Raw genomic sequence first — 22,318 nt, forward strand, 5'->3', positions numbered from 1 at the left:
ACCTGCTCGAAGATTTGGAGAGGTGAGCTCACAAATGGACCTGAAATACTGCAAGGACGGCATAAGAAAGAATAGAGTTCAGGGCCCACAGACTGATTCAGAAGTGAAATGCTGTGAAAGGAGAGAGAATCCACCCATGCCGTGGGTGTCCCACAAGACTGGCTGTTACAGAGGATGGAGTCCTGTGATCCTATATGAGTTGCTCATATAAGGGGAGTGTGTAGACTTGCCCAAACCCCAACCAAGAAAGAGGAAGAGTGAAGTGGTTCTGTCCCTAGGGGCGGCAGGAAGCCCATTGCTCTGGGGGTGGGGGGGCAGGACCTCCCCATCATTCTTAAATTACTGATTAAATGGGATTGAGATTTTTTCTTGAAATACTTTATCTGCGTTTGTGGTTAAAAATATAGAAAATACAAATGAACAAGCAGAAGAAAATGTAAATCACGTGTATCCTCACCCACGGTACCACTTTGTCCCACGCGTCTTTCTCTACATGAGCACGGTTTTGCTAAATCGCAACTTGCCAAAAAGAGCGTAGATTTGGGGCACGTTTATCTTAGTCTGTGCTATTGTTGGATGTGTTCAAAAGGCGCCCACTGACAGTGATTCTTCTTTCACGTGCAGAGGGTTGAAAAGAGTTCCCTTTTGGGAATAATGGCCGTTATTTGTCACCCATCGACCTGGACGTCTTTGGATCCATAAAGGCAAGCCCTCTACCTGCCAGGTAGGATGGCCTGTTACTGCCCATTTCACCTTCGTTTTCCATGGTGCGTGCCTGTGACACGGTGTGGGGCGTGCGGTTTATTTCAAATTCTTCTAAGTAACGTCTCTGCCTCTCACTTAACCTCTTTAGTTCAAGCGTATTGAACCCACAGGGGCAAGAAGAGGTAGAGGAATAGCCATGTACACCCAGACATGGCCCCTGACCTCCAGGAAGCAGCCACCTTGGGAGAGGCGGCATGCGGATTAAAAACACCCTGGTAATACACAACAGAACACGCTCACAGGCTTGCACACTGTAAGGGCTGGAGAGGGACTGAGACATAGCCTGGTCCCCCCACCCCAACTTTGACATTACAGATGAGAAAACTGGTTCCAGAAATGGACTTGTCCAAATGCCTCTTGCAGAGCCCCAAAATGTCTGTTTCTGAGCCCTCATGTAATTTCTTAGCAGTTTCTGTGCCTTCTGTTTGGGACACAAGCACGTCAGACACATTTTTGCTGAGTCTGTAGTAAATCACTGTGGCTCACACCATCTTCCTCCAAAAGGCAAAATAGCCCAGAGCAAGTCCAGGGCCTTCCTTGGCCCCAGAGCGTTGAATGGGGGCCAGTGACGTAAGTGCTGATCCCACCGGTGCTGGGACAGAAAGAGAACTCGGGGGCTGTTCTTCTCCGAAAGCCCCTCCCAGTGGAGTCACTGGGGTTTTATAAACCAAATGTCTTTACAGCTAAAATGAATAACCATGACCTCAGCCATCACACATGCAGCCTCTGCTGCTATACATTTAGCATCGCGGGGTCTGGGTGGTGTCCTGTAAATAACCGACGTCTGGGGCACATGTGGGGGAGGAGCTGCCATCAGGAAGGGTTCTTGTTGGAGGCCAGAGACTGGAGCCCGTGAGCCCCACCGTCATCTGTTAGCAATTTCTCGTTCCCATTAAAGCCAGACGCTGGATCTGTTTGCGTCGTCCAGACCGTCACAGGGGATTCATTTTTACGTCTTGGACTCGGGTCTCCGAACCACATCAGTTACAGCCCTTGGTGTTGCCAGTGGGGGGGGTGTGAGATGAAATGAGGACAGTCTTATTGGGAACAGTTCACAGATTGTGCGGAGATGAATCCTGCGTTCATGGTGAGAACAGAGGAGGGGAAAAAAATCGAGATTCTAGGCAAATCAACCCCCAAAATATGATGCCTAATCACGATCAGCAAATCATTGCATTGCGGAGTTTAGGCTGCATTCATACCTAACTTTATGAAGGTCGGGCAACGGAGACTTAGGACCCAAATTTAAGGAGTAACTTCCAGAGTTACAGAAACAACATGCCATTATTATTAGTTGTATTAGTATTAATTACAGCATATGAAAATTGAGCTGTTATTAACTAGCCTCATGGAAACTATAAAGCACACAGTGGACCAGCCAGAGAAGAAACCTGGGGTTTGTCCTGGGTCTTCCATGAATTTCTCGGTGACCTTGAGTACGTCACAGGCATAGAGCCTCAGTTTCCTCTTCTGTCAGATGAAGGGTTTAGATGATCCAAATTTCCCTCCATCCCTAACTAGGACTCGGATTCTAAGCACCTTTAGGAGGTGTGGAAATAAACTGTCAGCAGAAAAAGTCATGCTTGACCTGAGAAATCATCGTACCTTAGCCGTGGGTGCTGCTGGGCTGAAAGACACCAGAGCCTCGTAGACAGAAAGGCCAGTGCCTTCCCAGAGTCCACAGTCTAAGACAGCCATGATCGCAGCCACGGGAATTTGGGTCCACACCACAAAGCCCTCCGCCCTGGAGGCCACTAAAGAGCTATGAGACTGCAGGCTCTCCAGCCTCTAGGCAACCATGTCCTGCCTTCCAGGGAACACCCCTCCCCCAGGAGAAGAGCCAAGGTTATGCCCTGGGACAGGTACCCTGGAAAGTATATGGAGAACAGTCTTCAGGGAACTCCCACACCTCACTGAACAGGCCTGACTTGGTCAAAAAACAACCCAGCCCCACAGGAGGCTCATCACACGACAATTCCACCAAATCCTGGGAGAAAAGGGACATTTGCAACCAAGAGTTTGTAGACTGTCTCCTCTCTTGCTCCTTCTGTTTCCTGAGAGTGACTGATGGTGCCCTGGCCAGGAAGGGCCGCCGGGGAAGTCATTTCCTCCTCAAAGGCGCTTGACTCACCTCTGATTCACCTCGAGTGAGTCTGCTCAGAACCAGACAACGCGGACAATTTTCCTGAGCCCTGATCTGTTGTAGTTCTTGACTCGAGGCCCCCATCACCCCACGTCATGTCGCTTGTGCAGGAAGCTGGGGGCTGGGGCCTGTGGGGCTGAGTCCTAACCCTGTTTCTCTGCTCTGAACTTGGTATGGTTCAGAAGGCGTCCTGCTCATCTCCAGCTTCTGGGCCAGGGGAACAGGAGGATAAGGCTGCCAGATTCACAGGGGCTTGGGGCCCAGCCACAGTCGGGACCAGGCCCCACTTGTCCTGAGCACACAGGAGACCAGGGGCACTTGGCAGTCACCAGCCTGGTCTTACAAAGGAGTCCGACAGCAGCTCTCACCAGGCTTGACATCCGTGGAGTTCACATCCTAAGAAAAAAGCAGAGGGTATTTTCTACTTAAAAAGTCTTAATTGTCCACCAACCACATTTCTTCCAGACTTACTCCCAAGGCTTTGTGGAGGGACCTGCAGCTGACAGCCTAGGAGAAAACAAGAAGACTCCATACTGTGCCATTTTTCTGAGTGTTGTGTGCCCGGGGACACACACACATGTACATGTACAACTAGTAGGGACCATGCCTTAGCAGCCCCATCAGGATGGGCAAAGGCATCAATGACCAGAATGGTTTTGGCCAAGATAGAGCTGCCCCATGGGCTCCAGCTGGTGAGAGAGGAAGTGGCAACTCCACCTGCATCCCATAGAGGACGCTCTCAGCCTACACGGAGGTGACCTTCCTCTGCCCATTCACACCTGCCATTCCACCAATAATCACTGACTCTACAAGATGGACCCACATGGTTGACCTGCACCATGGCAACGGCCTGGGGCTGACCACCGTCTCCGTCAGACCATGGTGGGGGGCTTCCCAGGAGGCACTGAGCTCACAGCTGACGCCACTGAAAACAGGTGGGGTGGCAGGTGGTCACCTGAAGGAGGACAAACATGCTGGAGAGGAGCAGATGTCTCTGCAGATTTGCCCATTCCCGGGGGGCCTGAGCACAGGCAGGATGGGTGACCCAGGGGCTCTGCAGAAGCTTCCACAGACCCCGCTGATTCTCACAATCTGTGGATGATCCAGGAGCAGGCTTCTCCATGAACAAAATACATGGTGTGATCCGAGACAGGAGAGTGGCTATGGAGGAGAAGGGGGCTGGGGGACGGTCCTCATCCTCTGCTTGGGCATCAAGGGCAGCTGGTGAAGGGGAGGACACAGTGTCATCCTCACGGGACACGTGGAAATGTGAACCCTGGAGGGTTTCTCTTCCTGAATTTTCCCCTTTCGAATTCAAACTTTGTGCCTCAATGTCCCCTGAGTAAAGGCAGCAAGAATGAGAATAGGAACATCTATTGGCTACTCCGTGTGCACCAGGCACATTTATTATTAACTCTCTTAATTCCAAGGGAGGCAGGAGGCGGGCAGGAAGCAGAAATAGCCTGCACATTTCCCTGGCTTTTTGTGGTGGATGGGAGAGAGTCAGTGTCTTGAAGAAACTTACAGGGAGAAGAATCTGGCCTGCAAGGAAGGAACCAGGGGGGAGGAAGAAGGAATGAGAGAGAGGACTGCGGTTCCCAGGGGGGAGCCAGTGGGGCCCTGTACCCACACTCTTGGAGAGGGGCAGGTGGGAACACGAGCAAGACCCTCCTCCGGCCTCAAGCCTGATGTGGAGGTGTGGGGCCGACTGCTAAGCAGTGACTATTTCAACGGCTCCCGAGTAGACTGGGCGTCAGGCCACAGGACCGTCCCCCAGAGCTTTTGCTCTACTCAAGACCCTGGAATATGCCACAATCTTTGGATGGGGAAGCCCGGGAAGGATAGAGGTTAATTTTCCCAGCATCCTGGAGAAACATGGGCGTGAGATCAGATAATTACATCGTTAATAGAAAGATAAAGTCGGCTGTTTCTTTTTGCACTCAGAGTCACATATGCTACATTGTCTTTAAATTCCCAGCTCAACACTCAGCAATTCTTCAATGAATGTTTATTAAATGACTGTATGAGCCAGAGTTAAAAAGAGGGTTAAAGATGGATAGATCACAGACCAGTTGTTCTCAAAGTGTGATACAGGGAACCCTGAGGGTGTCCAGGCTTTTTGTAACAATCCAAAGACAGTTGCTAGTTTCCCTCTCAGTCTTTCACTGTGGAGTTTCCACAGGCTACATGACGTGTGATATTGCAAACAATTGAGTGTAGAAGCAGATATTACAATCCCATGGTCTTCTATGAAGCCAGGCATGAAAACCGTTTGCAAAATGGAGAATGATACCACTCTTTTCACTAATTTTTTTTGTTTTGGAAAACATAGTTATTACTCATAAAATACGTTGTGTTAATGTGCAATGAGTTTATTAATGTATTTTAATGAATTAATACATAATATATATTTTTAATTTCTCAGCTTTAACTTTTAACATAGGCATCCATCGATAGCTATAACCCAAATAAGCAAAAGCTCTTGGGGTCTTCATTAATTTTTTTTTTAATTAATTAATTTATTTATTTTTGGCTGTGTTGGGTCTTCGTTTCTGTGCGCAGGCTTTCTCTAGTTGCGGCAAGCGGGGGCTACTCTTCAGCGCGGTGCGCGGGCTTCTCATTGTCGCGGCTTCTACTGTTGTGGAGCACGGGCTCTAGACGCGCAGGCTCAGTAGTTGTGGCTCACGGGCTTAGTTGCTCCGCGGCATGTGGGATCTTCCCAGAGCAGGGCTCGAACCTGTGTCCCCTGCATTGGCAGGCAGATTCTTAACCACTGCACCACCAGAGAAGCCCCTCTTTAATTTTTGAGAGTGAGGGTGGTCCCAAGAGCAGGTTCTTTGGGAACTGCTTTAACAGAACAGAGCAGGAGGGATGAGGTCGGGGCAGAGCTGGGGATCAGGAAGGCAGATTTGCAGCTGACTGTCGACCTCTCCAGGCTCACCCACCAAATGAAGATGCTGGACCCATAGTTTCCATCCTTAACAGTCTCTAATTTCACAGGCAGAGGCAGAGATGGAAGCTCAAAAAAGCCAACGGGGCCCTCCCCAAAATTCTGTCTCCCTCAAGTGCACCATGGAAATGCCACAGGGTGGGTTCGAGGCTAAAAATAATTGCCCCAAGACCTGGAGGTCAGAGGGCTCCTCCCAGAGCCAGAAGGGGGGATGATGTCAGTGCCCAGGAGCCGGCAGCATTCCTGGCCGCTCAGGTCTGTGGGTGACTGCTCAGGAATCCACCATCCTTTTTTGCCTCCAGAATCTCCGCCTGAGCCCTGTGTGTGTGTGTGTGTGTGTGTGTGTGTGTGTGTGTGTGTGTGTGTGAAGTAATCCGATTCAGGCTCTAACAACGTCCTTTCACGGAAGCCCCGGTGGAGGAACAAAGCTCAGAGCCTTGCTTTTCAGACGGCCATGACTGCCCCCATGTTGGGGCCCCAGTGAGCAGAAGTGCTAAGGAGAGAGCGGGTGGTGATTCCAGCAGCCATGACATCTTTTCCTTTCTACCCCATCCCTCGCCAGGGCTGGAGCCCACACTCCTTTGCGGGGTTATTGGAGAAATGCTCTGAAACACTGTTAAAAATACCCACTAATAAATAAACACAAGTCATTTCTGAAATGTACCCAGGAATAGCCAACTGCCCAAATAACCAATGTTGTTCTTCAGATTCTGGGAAAAATAGAAATGTAGGCATGGTTTATTTTTCCATTGCCCAAAGCAGCAGCATTGTGCATATATGCTAATTTTAAGTTTCTGTTTCCATGCTTTTTTATCCTATCATCTTGTAGCTTGCAGCAAGAGAGAAGAAGGAGAGAAAGGGAGACAATGAGAAGGAAATAAAAAACAGAAGTGGGAAGGAAGATTCTACTCTTCTCTTCCAACTCTTTTGATAGCATTCAGAAAAACAACATAGTCTAGGTTTTCATGCTTCCTTCACCCTGGTAGACATGAATGATAAGACCCAAGATGGCGGGTGAGCCATAGAAGGATGTTATCAACTTCCAGATCCCAAAAGAATCAGAAGAAAAGAGAGAAATCTGGGAAAAAGAGAAAGGCCACGATAAAGACCGGGGTGACTTGAGGCATTAGAAAAGGAGTTTGAATGTAAGTAATATAAAATAACTAGTATTTATTAAGCACCTGTGATCTACCTGTCATTTGACATGCGTTGTCTCATTTAATCACCAAAAAGCCTTTTCTCGTGTACGGATGAGGTAACGGCTCAAAGAGGTGGACTCATCTCTGAGTTCTCAGTGGTCTGGCTGGTGTACGGAGCCCTCGGCTTGTCCGCTCACCGCCACACCTCAGTTGTCTGCCTTTCCCGTCTGTCCCCGCTGGGCGGCAGAGAACCCCGTGAGGAGGGGACCAGGTGGCGGTCAGCCTTGCAGCTCCAGCCCCCGCACGGCGCTGACACTGAGGCACCAGCACGATAGCAGATCCCAGCCAAGCGCTGCACTTGGCAACTAGGATGCGGTGCTGGAAACAAGAGGAGCCCGTGTCCTCACATTGTCAGGGGGCTGAAGGGCCCAGCAGGGGAGCCGCCCCAAAGGGCAGAGGTGGCACAACCTGCCTACGACCACCCCGACCCCGGGGGAGAAGGAGGTCGGGGTACGGCCCTGTGTTGGGGGGCTACGGCCAGGGGCTTTTCTTCCCCAGCCCATGGGAGAGCGTGCTCCTCTCTGAGGCCAGGTGAGGCTCAAGTGAGGCTCATTCAGCTGTCCTTCCTCCAGGCAGGGCGCCGGCTTCCCCTCCCAGCCGGTACCTGCTGAGCAGGGGTGGAGCATGTGGAAGTACCTAGGAGTACATGACAAGGTCCCCCAGGTGTGGGGTATGCGTGAGGGCCAAGGTCTCTGGGGTAGGCAAATCAGCAGGGGCTTTAAGAGACCAGGGCCCTGGAAGGAAGGAGAGGACATCCTCCCAGTTCAACAAGGCTCTGGAAGGTCAGAAAGGCACTCAGAACCTCCCACGGCTCCCCCTGAGCAGAGGGGAAAGAGGGGAACCCGGAGCAGGGGCCCCCCGCTCAGATGGGGAGTGTCTGCCCGAGGTGGGGCTGGGGGACACAGCAACTCCTTCCTCGGGGAGCCTCCAGTCGCAAAAGGAGCCTGGGACCACCACACACACACACACGTGGGCGCACACAGTGCACACACACCCACATACAGGCACACACGTGCACACACACGCATGCACACAGCAGACCCACCATCTACACAGGACCTGCCATGTCATGAGAGGCCCCAGTGCCCACGGAACCAGACTGACGTCAGGACCCTCCACCACCAAGCACAGCCTCACTCAGGTAAGCAAACTTCTTCCTATGCCACACCTCCCCCCCACTCCATTTTAATTGAAGTGTAGTTGATTTACAACGTTGTGTTAGCTTCTGGTGTACAGCAAAGTGATTCAGTTTTATATATATATACTCTTTTTCATATTCTTTTCCATTATTCATTATATACAAGATACTGAATATAGTTCCCTGTGCTGTACAGTAGAATCTTGTTGTTTATCTATTTTATATATAGTAGCGAATATCTGCTAATCCCAAACTCCTAATGTATCCCTCTCCCCTTCCCCTTTGTAACCCTAAATTTGCTTTCTATGTCTGTGAGTGTTTCTGTTTTGTAAATAAGTTCATTTGTATCATATTTTAGATTCCACATATAAGCGATATCGTGTAATATTTGTCTTTCTCTTTCTGACTTACTTAGTATGATAATCTCTAGGTCCACCCATGTTCCTGCAAATGGCATTATTTCATTCTGTTTTATGGCTGAGTAATATTCCATTGTATATATGTACCACATCTTCTTTATCCATTCCTCTGCTGTTGGACGTTTAGTTTGCTTCCATGTCTTGGCTATTGTAAATAGTGCTGCAATGAACATTGGGGTGCATGTATCTTTTTGAATTATGGTTTTCTCCAGGTATATACCCAGGAGTGGGATTTCTGGATCATATGGTAGTTCTATTTTTAGGTTTTTGAGGAACCTCCATACTGTTCTCCAGAGTGACTGCACCAGTTTACATTCCCACCAACAGTGTAGGAGGGTTCCCTTTTCTCCACACCCTCTCCAGCATTTATTGTTCGTAGACTTTTTAATGATGGCCATTCTGACCAGTGTGAGGTGATACCTCATTCTAGTTTTGACTTCTATGCCCCCCTTTTTTTAACCTTGAAAAAATTGTGGCATATAACACACATAGAGAAAAGTGTGTAAAACAGAAATGTTTGTGAATTATTATGAAGCAACTGTGTAAGCACGTGTCTCTTCAGCTGCTGGAACAGAACAGCAGGCTGGGGCTTAAACAACAGAAACTTATTCCTCACAGTGCCAGAGGCTGGGAGTCCAAGAGCAGGGGTCCAGTGTGGTCGGGGTTCTGGGGAGAGCCCGCTGCAGACTGCCTTCCGTTGTGTCCCCACATGTCTGGGAGCAGAGAGGACGCCGGCTCTCTCGTGACTCTTACGGGGGCACAAACCCATCCCTGAGGCTCCACCCTCATGGCCTCATCTCATCCCAAGGCCCCACCTCCTAACACCATCACATGGGGCAGAGGGGTAGGGTTTCAACATGTGAGTTTTGGGAGGACACAAGCATCTAGTCTATAACACAAGCAGGCAGAAAGCAGAACATGGCCAGGCCCCCAGAATCCTCCTGCAGGTCCATCCCAATCTCCACCTTCCCCTCTCCCAACCCTCCCTGCTACCTGACTTCCAACTCTGCCCTGTAGCTTGGCCTGGCTTTAACTGAAACCATTTCTTCATTTTCCCTTCTCTTCCCCACCTTCACCTAGAGTTGCGTCATGGGTTGAAATATGTCTCCCCAAAATCCATATGTTGAAGTCCTCACCCCCAGTCCCTCAGAATGTAACCTTATTTGGAAATAGGGTCATTGCAGATGTAATGGGGTCATCCTAGAGCTGGGTGGGCCCTAATCCAACATGACGGTGTCCTTACAAATAGGGGAAAACACCATTGAACATGAAGGCAGAAATCGGGGTGATGCTTCTACAAGCCAGGGGACACCAAAGTTTTCCAACAAACCGCCAGAAGCAGGGAGAGAGGCCTGAACAGATCCTCCCTCAGAGCCTCAGAAGGAACCAGCCCTGCTGACACCTTGATCTTAGACTTCCGGCCCCTGGGACTGGGAGATGACCCATTTCTGTAGTTTCTGCTGCCCAGTGTGTGGTGCTTCGTAATGACAGCCCTAGAAAACGAATACAGTCCTTCCACAACCTAGGAGAGGGTATGAAAAGAAGGTGCAGAGCTTTGAATTGGCTCATAAGTCATGGTTTCAAACTAGACAGACTAACTTTTAATATCAAGAGTGTGCAGAGAGCAGTGGAATCTGGTCCAGCTCCTGTTCAGGGAGAGGATTGGGGGTTGCAGGGGGGTGAGGTTGCCATCGGGTTGGTCGAGGAGAAACACTTCCTGCGTCAACACACAGGTCGCAGCTCTTCGTGGGGTGGCTGGAGGCTGAAGGGGCTCCTCAGGGTGTATCTGTGTGGTGAGGTGTCTGGGGGGGGGGGCCTTGGCGCCGGTGGGAGAGACGTGACCCACATCTGGCTCGGTCACCCTGGGGCTGATGCCACCCGTCGGTATGGCCTGTGCTCTCACCTCCAAGGGAGACTGAGTCTTCTGCCCAGCGTGACCTCGTTTCCTGTTCTGTTTCCCCCTCGTGCAATAGAAAACTCCCTCCTGCACTGGGGGCGTGAGGAGTGACAAAGGGAAATTAGTCCAAGGCTTTCGTGATATAGAAGTTGCTTTAGAAATGGTAAACAGCGAGACCGCGTCGTTCCCCTCAGGAGACATTTGTCTCTTCTCTAAATCACTGGGTCAAGACTTTGGTTAAACTTTAAAATTAAAAAGCAGCAGCAGCGGGCTTCCCAGGAGAGCGTGCATGTGTGTGATGCATGGTTTCGGCCCTGAAAAGCATTGCTCTTCAATGGTTTTCTGGGTGGCGAGGACAGGGCATCCTTCCCTGGGTGTCGGGGCTCCTGGGCACTGCGGCAGCTGGTCAGCACGCCCAGCGTGACGTGGTGGCCGTTGGGAGGCAGCACTTTGCACGGAGGTCTTGTTGGACCCACCCTGCCTTCCCCACATGGTCCTGTTGGGAAGCTGCCAGCTGGCTCCAATGTCCAGATGACACAACTTTGTCTGGGGCCCCTCGAGGGACGTGGAACAAAAACACGGATCAGAGGGAGCCAGACACAGAGAGTGCAGGTTGCCGGACCCTCCACGTGGGGCCCCAGAAGAGGCAGAACTGCCAAGCTGCTGGCGTCCATGTGCCCCTGCCCTGGGCTTGGGGATCAGTGGAAGGGACAGCGACAGGGCCCCTGGGGGCTGACTCTGCTTTGTGTCTCCAGCTGGGGCTGACTTCACAGGTGGGCTCAGTTTATAAAATGTCAGCTAGCTGAACGCATACAGCTTGTGCATTTTTCTGTCAGTACATTCAGTGAAAAGTGAGACAGAGAGAGACAAAGAGAGACCGAGAGACATAGAGACAGAGACAGAGAGACAGTGACAGACAGAGAGACAGAGACAGAGAGAGACAAAGAGAGACAGAGAGACAGAGACAGACAGTGACAGACAGACAGACAGAGACAAAGAGAGACAGAGAGGAGAGAGGGCAACAGCACAACCAAAGTACCCTTCAAATGTTGGGGTTTCTGCAGATTTCAAGCTGTCTTGTCTTCTTCTACATGGGATGAGTTCCTTCTCGCCCTTTGCTAAAAGTGATACTGTCTAATGTCCCAAATCAGAAAGAGCCTGTTCTCCAGCCTCAGAAGGGAGAAGTTGGCCCACTTTCCTGCTCCCTACAGGAAACGGCCTCGTGAGGAACATGATGCTTGGGCTCCAGGACATCAGGCAGATGTGATGTAATTACTGATGCAGGACCTGGGGGCAGGCAGCCGCCCCAGGGGCTGCATGGACACAGGGACACCCTCCCCACCTGTCTCAGAATTAGGCTCCCTCCCACTGGCTCTGTCTTCAGTGGTCTCCACCTGCTTCACCCAGGATTCCTCTGGGGAAGACCTGAAGGTGAGGTGGAAACTGAGGCCTTGGGGGTGGGGGGCAGGGCTGCTGTGGGATCCACGCTCTGTTCCTGAGGCAGCGTCATTCCCAGAGCCCAGGTGAAAACAGCACATTAATTCGCAGAACAGGCATCGGCCAAACTGAGTTCCACTCCTCCTAAGACCTAATAAGTAATCTCTCTCTCCACCTAAAAATATAATCTGGCCTTAAATCCAGCCCACAGGGTTATATAAGGCGCGGGGAGCAGGGAAACAGCGAGGCTGAGCTCTCACTCTGAAAAACGAAAACAAAAATCGTGCCCACGAGCAGGCGCGGACCTTATGGGCAGAGGTCTTCTCGTGTGCCCTGATTTCCCCAGCGTCAGCCCTGATGGCTTCATCAGAACATGCCTCACTGACTCAAGTTAAAACCTTCACGTAGCTGCTTCTCTCACACTCTGTCACCTTAAAGCATCTTAAGGCCAGATTCCCCTAGGGCCACAGTGGAAAGGGACCATGATGTCCCCTCCTGTGACAATTACCTCCTGTCCACAGCACTCGAGCTCTGAGCTCTTTACCAGAGAGTCCAATGAGTCAGGTCTCAGGATCCTGAAATCTGGACAGACCCTCCCCCTGCCCCCCTGCCCCTCGGCCATGGACACATGAGAATGCATCTCAACGTGATTGGAAGGCCAGGAACTGGAAGTGATAAGACTGCCCAGGCGGCTTTTACTTTTGCTTTTACCTCTTAAAAGAGCTAAGGGCGCACATTGTTCAAGCCATAAATTTTTTAAAAGGTTAAGTGGATCCAGTTACATGATGTATTTGTAGTAACAAGCCCAGAAGTGGAGATCAGGAGGCAACAGGCCCAAGAGTTCTAATTCCATCACTTTCCAGGGTTTAATTCGGGGGTAGATCTTGCCCCCTCCCTGGGCCTCCATCCCCTATATAAGCTCAAAGGAGGGCATCAGATGGTCACTAGGTCCCTTCTGGGTCTCCAGGGTCTGATTCAATTCCTCCTGGGTTTCCCACATCAGCGTTGGGCCTCCCGCAGCCATGGCGTCTCCTGGTGTTCAACAGTCAGGCCCACGGGGTCTAGCAGGTCCAACCGGTGGGTCTCACTGTTCTAAAACCCGGGGTCCACCAAAGCGAATGCCCCCGAATGGTTGTTGTGTGACCCCAACTCAGCAGCTGCGCATGCACTGCCATCTACCTAAACGGACAGGCACAGAGTATGGGCAGGTGCCGGGGTAGCCTGGACATAGAACACAGGTGCCCCGGAGCCAAGGCAGCTCCCTCACCAAGAGCATCACACACTCTCCAGCCTAGAAATGCTGTTGCCTGGACACGAGCGAAGTGAGGTGTGCTGGCCGTTTCCTGCCTAAAGGGAGCACAGTGGAGAGGTCACAGGTCACCACAAACAGGCAGGCAGGGCCCTTCCTGGACTTAAACACCAATACCCAATTCCGGTTTGGCCATTGAGGTTCAGGCTGGTACCTAGAAGCCCGGCTCACAGTTTCCGCTGACTCATTTCCGCATCTTCCCTGGGGAGACTGAGGCCTGTAGGTGGTTTTCACCTCTTCCGTGACCACACCAAGTGGGGCTACAGTGTCACACAAAATGCTGGTTTCAAAGTGAGAAAGCAAGAGGGAGAGGTGTGCCCGGGTGAGTGATTCCAGCCCGAAGGGCAGACTCACTGATGGCTCCAGCCCAGCAGGCCCAGGACCGGCGTGCAGAGGTGCCCCTCACCCTGGACCCCGCTCCTTCCCTTCCGTAGACTAGATGTGTTCTCAGCAACCGTGCGTGGATGCAAGCCTGAGTCCAAGAGGAGAGCCTTCTAGAAGCACTGTTTCTCCTTTTCCAAAGAAGAAACGGTTCTTTCAGAGAAGCCCCCTCCCCGTCCCCAATTAGTTCTCAGGCACATCCCTCCTGCCAGGAGCAGCAGTCTCGTGCCCAGAAGGAGACGGGGCTTTAACGCCCCACACGCACACAAGATCCCATCAGCTGCCCTCACCCAAGCCGCCCCTGGACGTTATTCTTTTTTTTTTTATATAAATTTATTTATTTACTTATTTATTTTTGGCTGTGTTGAGTCTTCATCGCTGCATGTGGACTCGTTGCGGTGCGCGGGCTTCTTATTGCAGTGGCTTCTCTGGGTGTGGAGCATGGGCTCTAGGCGCGTGGGCTTCAGTAGTTGTGGCATGCGGGCTCAGTAGCTGTGACTTGCAAACTCTAGCGCAAAGGCTCGGTAGTTGTGGCACACGGGCTTAGGTGCTCCACGGCAATGTGGGATCTTCCCGGACCAGGTTTCGAACCCATGTCCCCTGCATTGGCAGGCGGATTCTTAACCACTGCACCACCAGGGAAGTCCTGGACATTATTCTTTCCTTTCTTTTTTTTTTTTAACATCTTTATTGGAGTATAATTGCTTTACAGTGGTGTGTTAGTTTCTGCTTTATAACAAAGTGAATCAGTTATACATATACATATGTTCCCATATCTCTTCCCGCTTGCTTGCGTCTCCCTCCCTCCCACCCTCCCTATCCCACCCCTCTAGGTGGTCACAAACCACCGAGCTGATCTCCCTGTGCTATGCAGCTGCTTCCCACTAGCTATCTATTTTACGTTTGGTAGTGTATATATGTCCATGCCACTCTCTCACTTTGTCACAGCTTACCCTTCCCCCTCCCCATATCCTCAAGTCCATTCTCTAGTAGGTCTGTGTCTTTATTCCCGTCTTACCCCTAGGTTCTTCATGACCTTTTTTTTTTCTCTTAGATTCCATATATATGTGTTAGCATAAGGTATTTGTTTTTCTCTTTCTGACTTACTTCACTCTGTATGACAGACTCTAGGTCCATCCACCTCACTACAAATAACTCAGTTTCGTTCCTTTCTATGGCTGAGTAATATTCCATTGTATATATGTGCCACATCTTCTTTATCCATTCATCTGTTGATGGACACTTAGGTTGCTTCCATGTCCTGCCTATTGTAAATAGAGCTGCAATGAACATTCTCCAAAGAAGATATACAGACTGCCAACAAACACATGAAAGAATGCTCAACATCATTAATCATTAGAGAAATGCAAATCAAAACTCCAGTGAGATATCATCTCACACCGGTCAGAATGGCCATCATCAAAAAATCTAGAAACAATAAATTCTGGAGAGGGTGTGGAGAAAAGGGAACCCTCTCGCACTGTCGGTGGGAATGTAAATTGATACAGCCACAATGGGGAACAGTATGGAAGTTCCTTAAAAAACTACAAAGAGAACTACCATATGGCCCAGCAATCCCACTACTGGGCATATACCCTGAGAAAACCATAATTCACAGAGTCATGGACCACAGTGTTCACTGGACGTTATTCTTGATGCGTTTTCTCAGCCTTATGCTGCTGTGGACACCAGGGGCCGCCCTCCCCCCCAACCCCACATCCATTGTTTGCAGAGAACTGACACAGCCCAAGCTCCAGGTGATTTTTCTCATCGCAGGTGTCGTTCAGGGAAGGATGCAAAAACTCAGTCCGCGCATTCAGGGTGAAATGCAGGGTTTGTTCTCTCTTTGGGGGAAGAGGCGCTCCCTCCCTCCTCCTGGAGGCGAACAGGAGAGCACATGCCCCAGGAGGTGTGGCAGCCAGGCCATCACCGTGAGGGAAGCCAGCCTGAGGACAAACCTGCCCCATGGAGGAGGCGGGACTCAGAGAAGCACAGACAAATGGACTTCTAGTCCTGATGAGACAGAATTCCCAGAGCGAATCCCCCAGGATCTGGCCCTACCTCTGGACGTTTTCGTTATGTAAGCTGACAGGTGCCCTGCTGTTAACATCAGGTGGATATGTATTTTCTTTATTTTTATTATTTTCTTTATTTATTTTGGCCCCGCCGCATGGCTTGTGGGATCTTAGTTCCCTGGCCAGGGATTGAACCCGGGCCACCACTGTGAAAGCGCTGAGTCCTAACCACTGGACCGCCAGGGAATTCCCATGATGTGGATTTTCTTGACCCATGAAGCACTCTGGTAAAACCATCTTTAGAAACCTTTGCTATTTGCATGCATCTGTTATTACACAGGAAGTAAACATGTCATGCTTGCTATAGAGGTCACTCCAAGGCGAATCCTAATCCCTCCCTTCCAGCCAGTTGCCCCACCAAGTCCCACTGTCCAGGCATTCAGGAGCCACGGAGCAGGAACCTCTCAGACGTCCCACTGTGACATCCCGACTTGTCCCTACAACACGCTGAGGTTATAGATCCTTGAGCAGAACGGGCAACGTGATGAGCGAGAGATTCTGGGAGGATTGTCTGGTGACGTGAAGAAGCAGAAGAGCCAGCGGGAGGCAGCAGCAGTGATGGGGGCAGGGAAGGGAGAAGTTTGAGAGACACGTCCAAGGAGGAAGGGCCGATGCACTCAGAGGGACCAGGGGCCAGCAGGGACCTGCAGCTGTGCAGTGCCCGGCAGAGGAGGACATGGTGGGGGTGGGGTCTGGGAAGATGAGCTTAGCGATTTGGCGACATAAACTGCGATGTCTGCAGGAGTGGTATCAGGAAGCACCTATTCTGGTCTTAGATCATTTATAATTTTGTTTCTGTTTTGCTTGGCGGGGTGTGTGGGAGTTCGAGTGGTGAGTGAGAGGTTTATGGGAAAGAGAGCATGAGAAATCACTGCTCTGCTAAGAGAAGTAAAGACAGGGATGAAGGGAAACAATGCTTGTATTTCACTGTTAAAGCCTCATTGGCTGTGGGGCGAACATCACCAAGGCTGACATGCAGGAAATTCTGCTTGGTTCCTTAAAAGGTAAGTTCGGCTGAGAAGGTCCTTCCTTCTAGGAGATATTTTAGAATAAGTGGAGTAGATTGCCTCACACACACACAATGAGATAAACTCCTGTAAAGCGGCCGACGTTTGCTGGGTATCTAGAGTCAGAAAGTATCCCATGAAAACAACAACATTTTACAATGAGGAAACAGCCCAGACAGATGAGCGGTGGTGCTGGACTGCAATCAGGCCTCCCGGTCCCTGCACTAGAGTCTGGGGTCCATCCAAGTCCTGCATCATTACTGCGTTCCCCCTTTCACTCTGAGAAGGGCCTGATTTGGACCATCCATTATCTGGTCCGCTACCTATGGGGTGGAAGAGTCTGGATGCAGAGTCACCGAGTCCTTTTCTTGGTCGCCGTGAGAGCCTGGCGGGAGACTAGGATTGAGCGGAGGTGACTCTGGGTTTGAGAACCTGAGTTTTCTGCCTGCTGCCTGGTGGGCTCTGCATGGGGGCTGGAAAAGGGGTCCCTCCTCTTCGGGGTGTGCAGTACGAACTTCTCTCTTTGAATCTGTAGTCGGTGAGTCGCCTGAATGCCTGCCCATCCAGCTCTCTCCTCCGGCCAACCTCCTGGTTCACTTCTGAACGAGCTGGCCACCGAGGCGCCGTCGCTGCGGGGACCACGGGCCGCCGAGGGTGTCTGCGTCCCTCCGCACGGTCCACACGCCACTCGTTTACGTTCTGAGCTCTCACAGCACAAGTTCAGCGGCCGCAATCTCCCGAGTCCTCAAGAGTTTCGGGGAACTGGCCTGGGCCAGGGGTGTCTGCTCGTGGTCACTGCTGTCTGCGCCTGGGGACGCATGGCCGAGGAGACGGGAAGAGGCGCTAGAAGGTTGTGTGGTTGACAGTCACAGGGATGCGGCCACAGACAGGGGACAGAGTCCCGTCGAGGCCTCGCTGTTCTTCCGGGCAGCTGGGCGGTCTGCTCACCTGTCCTCACATCCCCGTGGACTGGTGAGAGAAGGGCATGTAGCAAGGCAGGTGCATCCTTTCCAAAGAGCAGAAAACCAGCGATTCCTCCCCAAATGGTCCATCAGGCCCAGAGCTGAAGGTCAAGCTCGACATTCTGTGCCAGGACCTCCTCCACTGCCTGTCTCTGAAGAGGCAGCAAGACCTTGCCACAGTCTGTCCCTCTGCTCACCATCTGACTGACACTAATCTCGGCGTCCATGCCATGTGCCATCCCAGGCAGCCTCCCGACAGCAGGATGGGGCCCGGGTCTGCATTCAGAACCTGAGTTCTCCACACATACCCCTGTGCCTGTGACCCCAGCCAGTGCAGACTGAGGGGTCTAACAGAAAATGGACAATCAACAATCTGACGGTGCTTCCCACTAACATGCGTGGGAGTTATCAGAAGCCACCGTGAAAGCTGGGTGTCAGGCCCCGTTCCAGCCACTGATCAATTCTGATTTTACTCCCAATGTACAGCTGAGGAAATGGAGGCCCAGAGTTGTTAGCTCTTTTGGCCCAGGTCACACAGTTAGGCAGAGGCAGAGGTAAGATTTGAACCAGGTACTTGGAACAGCAGTGACCTCCCAAATCCCCACCTCCTGACACCATCCCCTTGGGTTAGTGCTTCAGTGTATGAATTTGGTGGAGGACAAACATTTACTCTGCAGCACCCTTGCTCTCCTTCCTGGGGCCTTTTGGTTTGGGTACATAGAAACATTATTTGTGGGAAAACTCAAAATGGACAAGGTTTGGGGAAATGCTGGGGTACTGATGTGGGCATGGAAGGAAGCTCACATCCTGAGGGCAGGCACCGCGCCTGCCTGCTCCCTGCCGTACCAGCGTACTCTGGTATTCTGTACTCTGGCCCAGGGCCTGGTGCAGAGTGGTGAGAGCTCACTGATCGTTTCCTCCGTGAGTGACTGGTGATTTTTAACAGGTATAACCTATGTGACTGCCAAGCAGATCCACTGGAGTCTCTACGTCCTCAGGCTTTGTTTGCAGTCTCGCCAGCATCCCACTAATTGAAATGTTTGTGGACTTACATATTCTTCGGGTCTGCTCATGACACAGGAGCCCCCAGGTGACCAGGGTCTTTATCCTGGTCACCTTAACATCAACAAAGAGAAGAAGCATCATGGAAAATCTCCTCTCCACCTGGTCCTACCCTTCCAGAGTCCCCAGGCTCTGCTGGACCAACGAGCTGGAGGAACTGTGGGTGGGCAAGGCTTGTCGTATCCGCTTGGTGCAGCCAGTCCATGCCCGTGGGTGCACACACTGCATGTGCATATCTATGCGTGCGTGTCCAATACCATTTCCTGGAAGGCCACAGCTATGCCATGAAGAACGAGTGACTCACTGCCCCACGGAAGTCCTCGCCATCTCACAGGCCTGTCTGGAGCTGCCCAGGTCTCATGGTGAAGGATGCTCAGCTCACTGCGAGCCGGCGCCCCGGACCCCGCCCTCAACCATCTGTTTGGCTTTTGGCCACTGAGAAGAGAAACCTGCTAACTCTCCAGGTAATACCCTCTCTCTTTAGCTTCTTAAATATTCCAGAAGGGGAATCAGTCAGGTCTCAGACAACAGCAGAAGTCTGAGAGAAAACGGGTCCTGTATCTTCCCATCCAGATCACCAATCCACCATCTCCTCTGCATTTCCCCCACCTCTGGCTCTGCAGATAACCTCTCTGTCCTTCTCCTCCTGGCATTTCCTGACTGTTACTCATCGTTCACTCAACACTTTAGGAACCTACTACTGTGTTAGATTTTATGCTTGGCCCTGAGGATACAAGGAAGGATCAGGCAGCATCCCTGCCCTGAAAGTAAAAACTGAGATCAGCCAGGACAAAAAGCTTGCTCTGAGTCGAGTGTTGGCAGGTGTTGTGAAGAGGAAAAGGAGAAGCTGAGTCCTGGACCACTTCTCCTTGCAGGTGAGCAGTTCAGAGAGGAAAGTCTTCACTGCTTTGGGTCATCCTTGGAAACCGGAAGGCAGGACTGGTATGGGTATCCACATTCCCAAACAGTTCTGCTAGGTTAACAGTATGTGGTGGCTCTTTTTCCTAACCACGCACCCCTGGTCCCCGGAAGTACTCTCTTCAGCATAGAATCGAAGACATGGCCTGTGTGTGTTTGGTCCCGCACAACCAGACCCCCTAGAGATGGTGAAACCGGACCAGGATGGGACTGGAAAGATCTGACGCCTTTGCGCAGAAGCAGAAAGAACAAGGGAAGGTCTGGAGGCATCCTGAATCCAGTCTACCTTCGTCCTGACTCCTTTTTAAATTTCATGAGCCAAACCATTTCACGGGATGACCTGTACAGTTAGGAAGCAGGGAGAAGGCCTGTGTTCCCAATCCCCTTGAACCCACTGGCCAGGATAGAATTTCCTCCCAAGCAAGTCAGGTCTGGGCCGTCAGAAGGATCTGTCTGCTTGTGTGTTTTGTTTGTTCGATGGGAGGGGGAGGTGGGGCAGCCTGGAAACAATCAAGGTGACCATTGACCTTTCACCAGTTAAGGTCCTACGGTCCCAACACCCAACGTGTGAACAGGCGCTGGAGGGCCCAGTAAGCCAGACACATGCAGACCACCTCCCCACGGCCCCACTGATCAGGGGACAAATGCAGACAAACAGGCAATCCGTGACATCCTTGAAAAACATGTCTCCAGTCCCAGCAGAGAGATGGGCGGAGGCTGGGAGAGGCTTTAATCATTCACAGGCCCCCAACCAGGAAGGTGCCCCTTCAGTGTCCGTCCCCCCTACCCCCGAGACTGAACCTGAGATCCGTCCGGTTCTGTACTCCACCTCCCTCACCCCTGCAAGCAGGATGAACAAAAGAGGCAGGAACACAAGGTTGAAAGCTCTGGTCCAGGTGGTTAGGACCACAGGGTTTGCTCCATGCTAGAGCTCCAGGTGGACCCCCGGCTCTGAAAGGCTTTGTAGCTGGAGGGGATGAACCCACAGCTCCAGCCAGTCGGGACCTGGGGTGGCATCCCTGGGGATGCTGGAGACGGATGCTGGTCCAGTCTGTGCTGGGGTCACGAGGTGCCGGGCTCACCCAGCCCAAGGAGCTGCATGGGGCGGGGAAGGTGTACGGAAACCTCGGTGGTCTCTAGGGGGAATCACAGGCGAATTCATCAACCTCAAAGCTGCTGCTTGTGATTATGGGGCAGAGGGCAGTGCATCATGGTTTTGGGATCACTTTGTGGAAGTTTTTCAGGAAATCAAGGTCTGCCGGGAGCCAGGAATCTGGGTGTGTTTAGCCCCGCGCCCTGCCCTTGACAGTCATGGAATAGTCCTGAAATCCACATGCCCGACCCGCCCTAAGCTCCCTGTTTTGGTTGGGTTTGTTTTGCCCTGTCTCATCACTAACCCTGTGGTTTTCGAATGCCTCCTCCCTGCCCCTGTTCCATGAGGTCCCTCTGTCCCCACAGGGGTCTGCTGCCAGGAGCCAGAATAAATAGTGGGAGCTGGAAAAGAGGAGGGTTGAAAGTCAGCGGCTCCCACGAGTCTCTCTGTAGGTCTACACCCCACCCAACCTGCGTTTCATCTGCACACCACGGCTGGCTCCGGCACTGCCCTGGCCCCAGCTGCTGGGACTCCTCGAGTTTCTTTAGGTTGGCAGCAAAGGGAACCGGATGCTGCTGCCCTGGAGGACGTCGTGTTCTTACATCTGCCTCAGACCACAGCCCTGTGACCACAGAGATGGAGAAATTGATTTCTTCCCTTTCCCCCAGCCGTCCCCAATGTGACTACCTCTGCCCCGCAGACACCCTGGTTGCCTTGGATGTGAGTTCTGCTTTCCCTTCATCCGCAGAGGATAAATGGCTGAGGTGTCACAGCTCGCAGATTTCATAGCCACGGCTCAGATGCAATAAATACCTTCCTATAACAACCCCACGCAAGATATGGGATCTTCGTTAAGTCAACAAATATTTTTCACAACTGACACTCAGATAGGAGCCTGATTAGCAATTGGTTTTCATTCTTCTTGGTTGTGGTATTTTAGCTATTTCCTTCTATCTTTCTTTTTTCCTTTTCCCCTTCCTTCCTTCCTCCTTTCCTTGCTTCCTTCCTTCCTTCCTTTCTTTTATTTGTTAGCTCTAATATCCTTATTCTTCAAAGTATTTAGGTAAAGAGAGTTCCAAAAAGCCTTTGGTCATTTATTCTAGTGTCTTTCAATGACCACGGTCAGCAAGTTCTAACTTCAATCATGTTGGCAGCTAAAATAAACAGGGCTGTTTTCTCTCAAAAATGAGAATGTCTACACTAAAAAGCCTTAGTTAGGTTCCTGTATGAGTCATTCTGTGTTAATGTGGGAAGATTCGGACGATTAGCCCGAAGTTTCAGGAAGACGTCGCATCAAAGGAGGGCTGATAAAACACAATCTCAGGAGGTGAAGCCTAACTCTAAGAGGCTGTCATACACCCAGGGCTCGAGTGAAGCTCATGAAATAACAGTAATTTATTGAACAATTACTCTAGGCCAGTCCTGTGCTGAGCAAGTTTATTTGTTATATTATTTAATCCTCCCAACCGCCCTCTGAAAGAAATATTGTTATTTCCATATTCCAGTCAATGCCTTCAGAGTCCATGTTCTCCCCAGGGTCAGACACTCACAGGCAGAGCCTGG

The 22,318-nt window shown here is 51.3% G+C and overlaps 2 long non-coding RNA genes across 3 annotated transcripts in view; both read left to right on the forward strand.

Moving 5' to 3' along the window:
• Positions 1 to 18,264, forward strand: part of LOC137203656 (uncharacterized) — a 51,592-nt gene extending 33,328 nt beyond the window's left edge. For both annotated transcript variants that reach the window (XR_010933226.1, XR_010933225.1), the window contains 3 exons: positions 625 to 724; positions 6,688 to 8,198; positions 17,256 to 18,264. This is a non-coding gene — a long non-coding RNA (uncharacterized lncRNA). The remainder of the gene's footprint in view (positions 1 to 624; positions 725 to 6,687; positions 8,199 to 17,255) is intronic.
• Positions 18,265 to 18,276: 12 nt separating this feature from the next.
• Positions 18,277 to 22,318, forward strand: part of LOC137203682 (uncharacterized) — a 62,666-nt gene continuing 58,624 nt past the window's right edge. Inside the window, exon 1 of the long non-coding RNA XR_010933239.1 lies at positions 18,277 to 19,208. This is a non-coding gene — a long non-coding RNA (uncharacterized lncRNA). The remainder of the gene's footprint in view (positions 19,209 to 22,318) is intronic.

The sequence above is a fragment of the Pseudorca crassidens genome, chromosome 1, assembly GCF_039906515.1.
Source record: "Pseudorca crassidens isolate mPseCra1 chromosome 1, mPseCra1.hap1, whole genome shotgun sequence".
NCBI lineage: Eukaryota > Metazoa > Chordata > Mammalia > Artiodactyla > Delphinidae > Pseudorca > Pseudorca crassidens.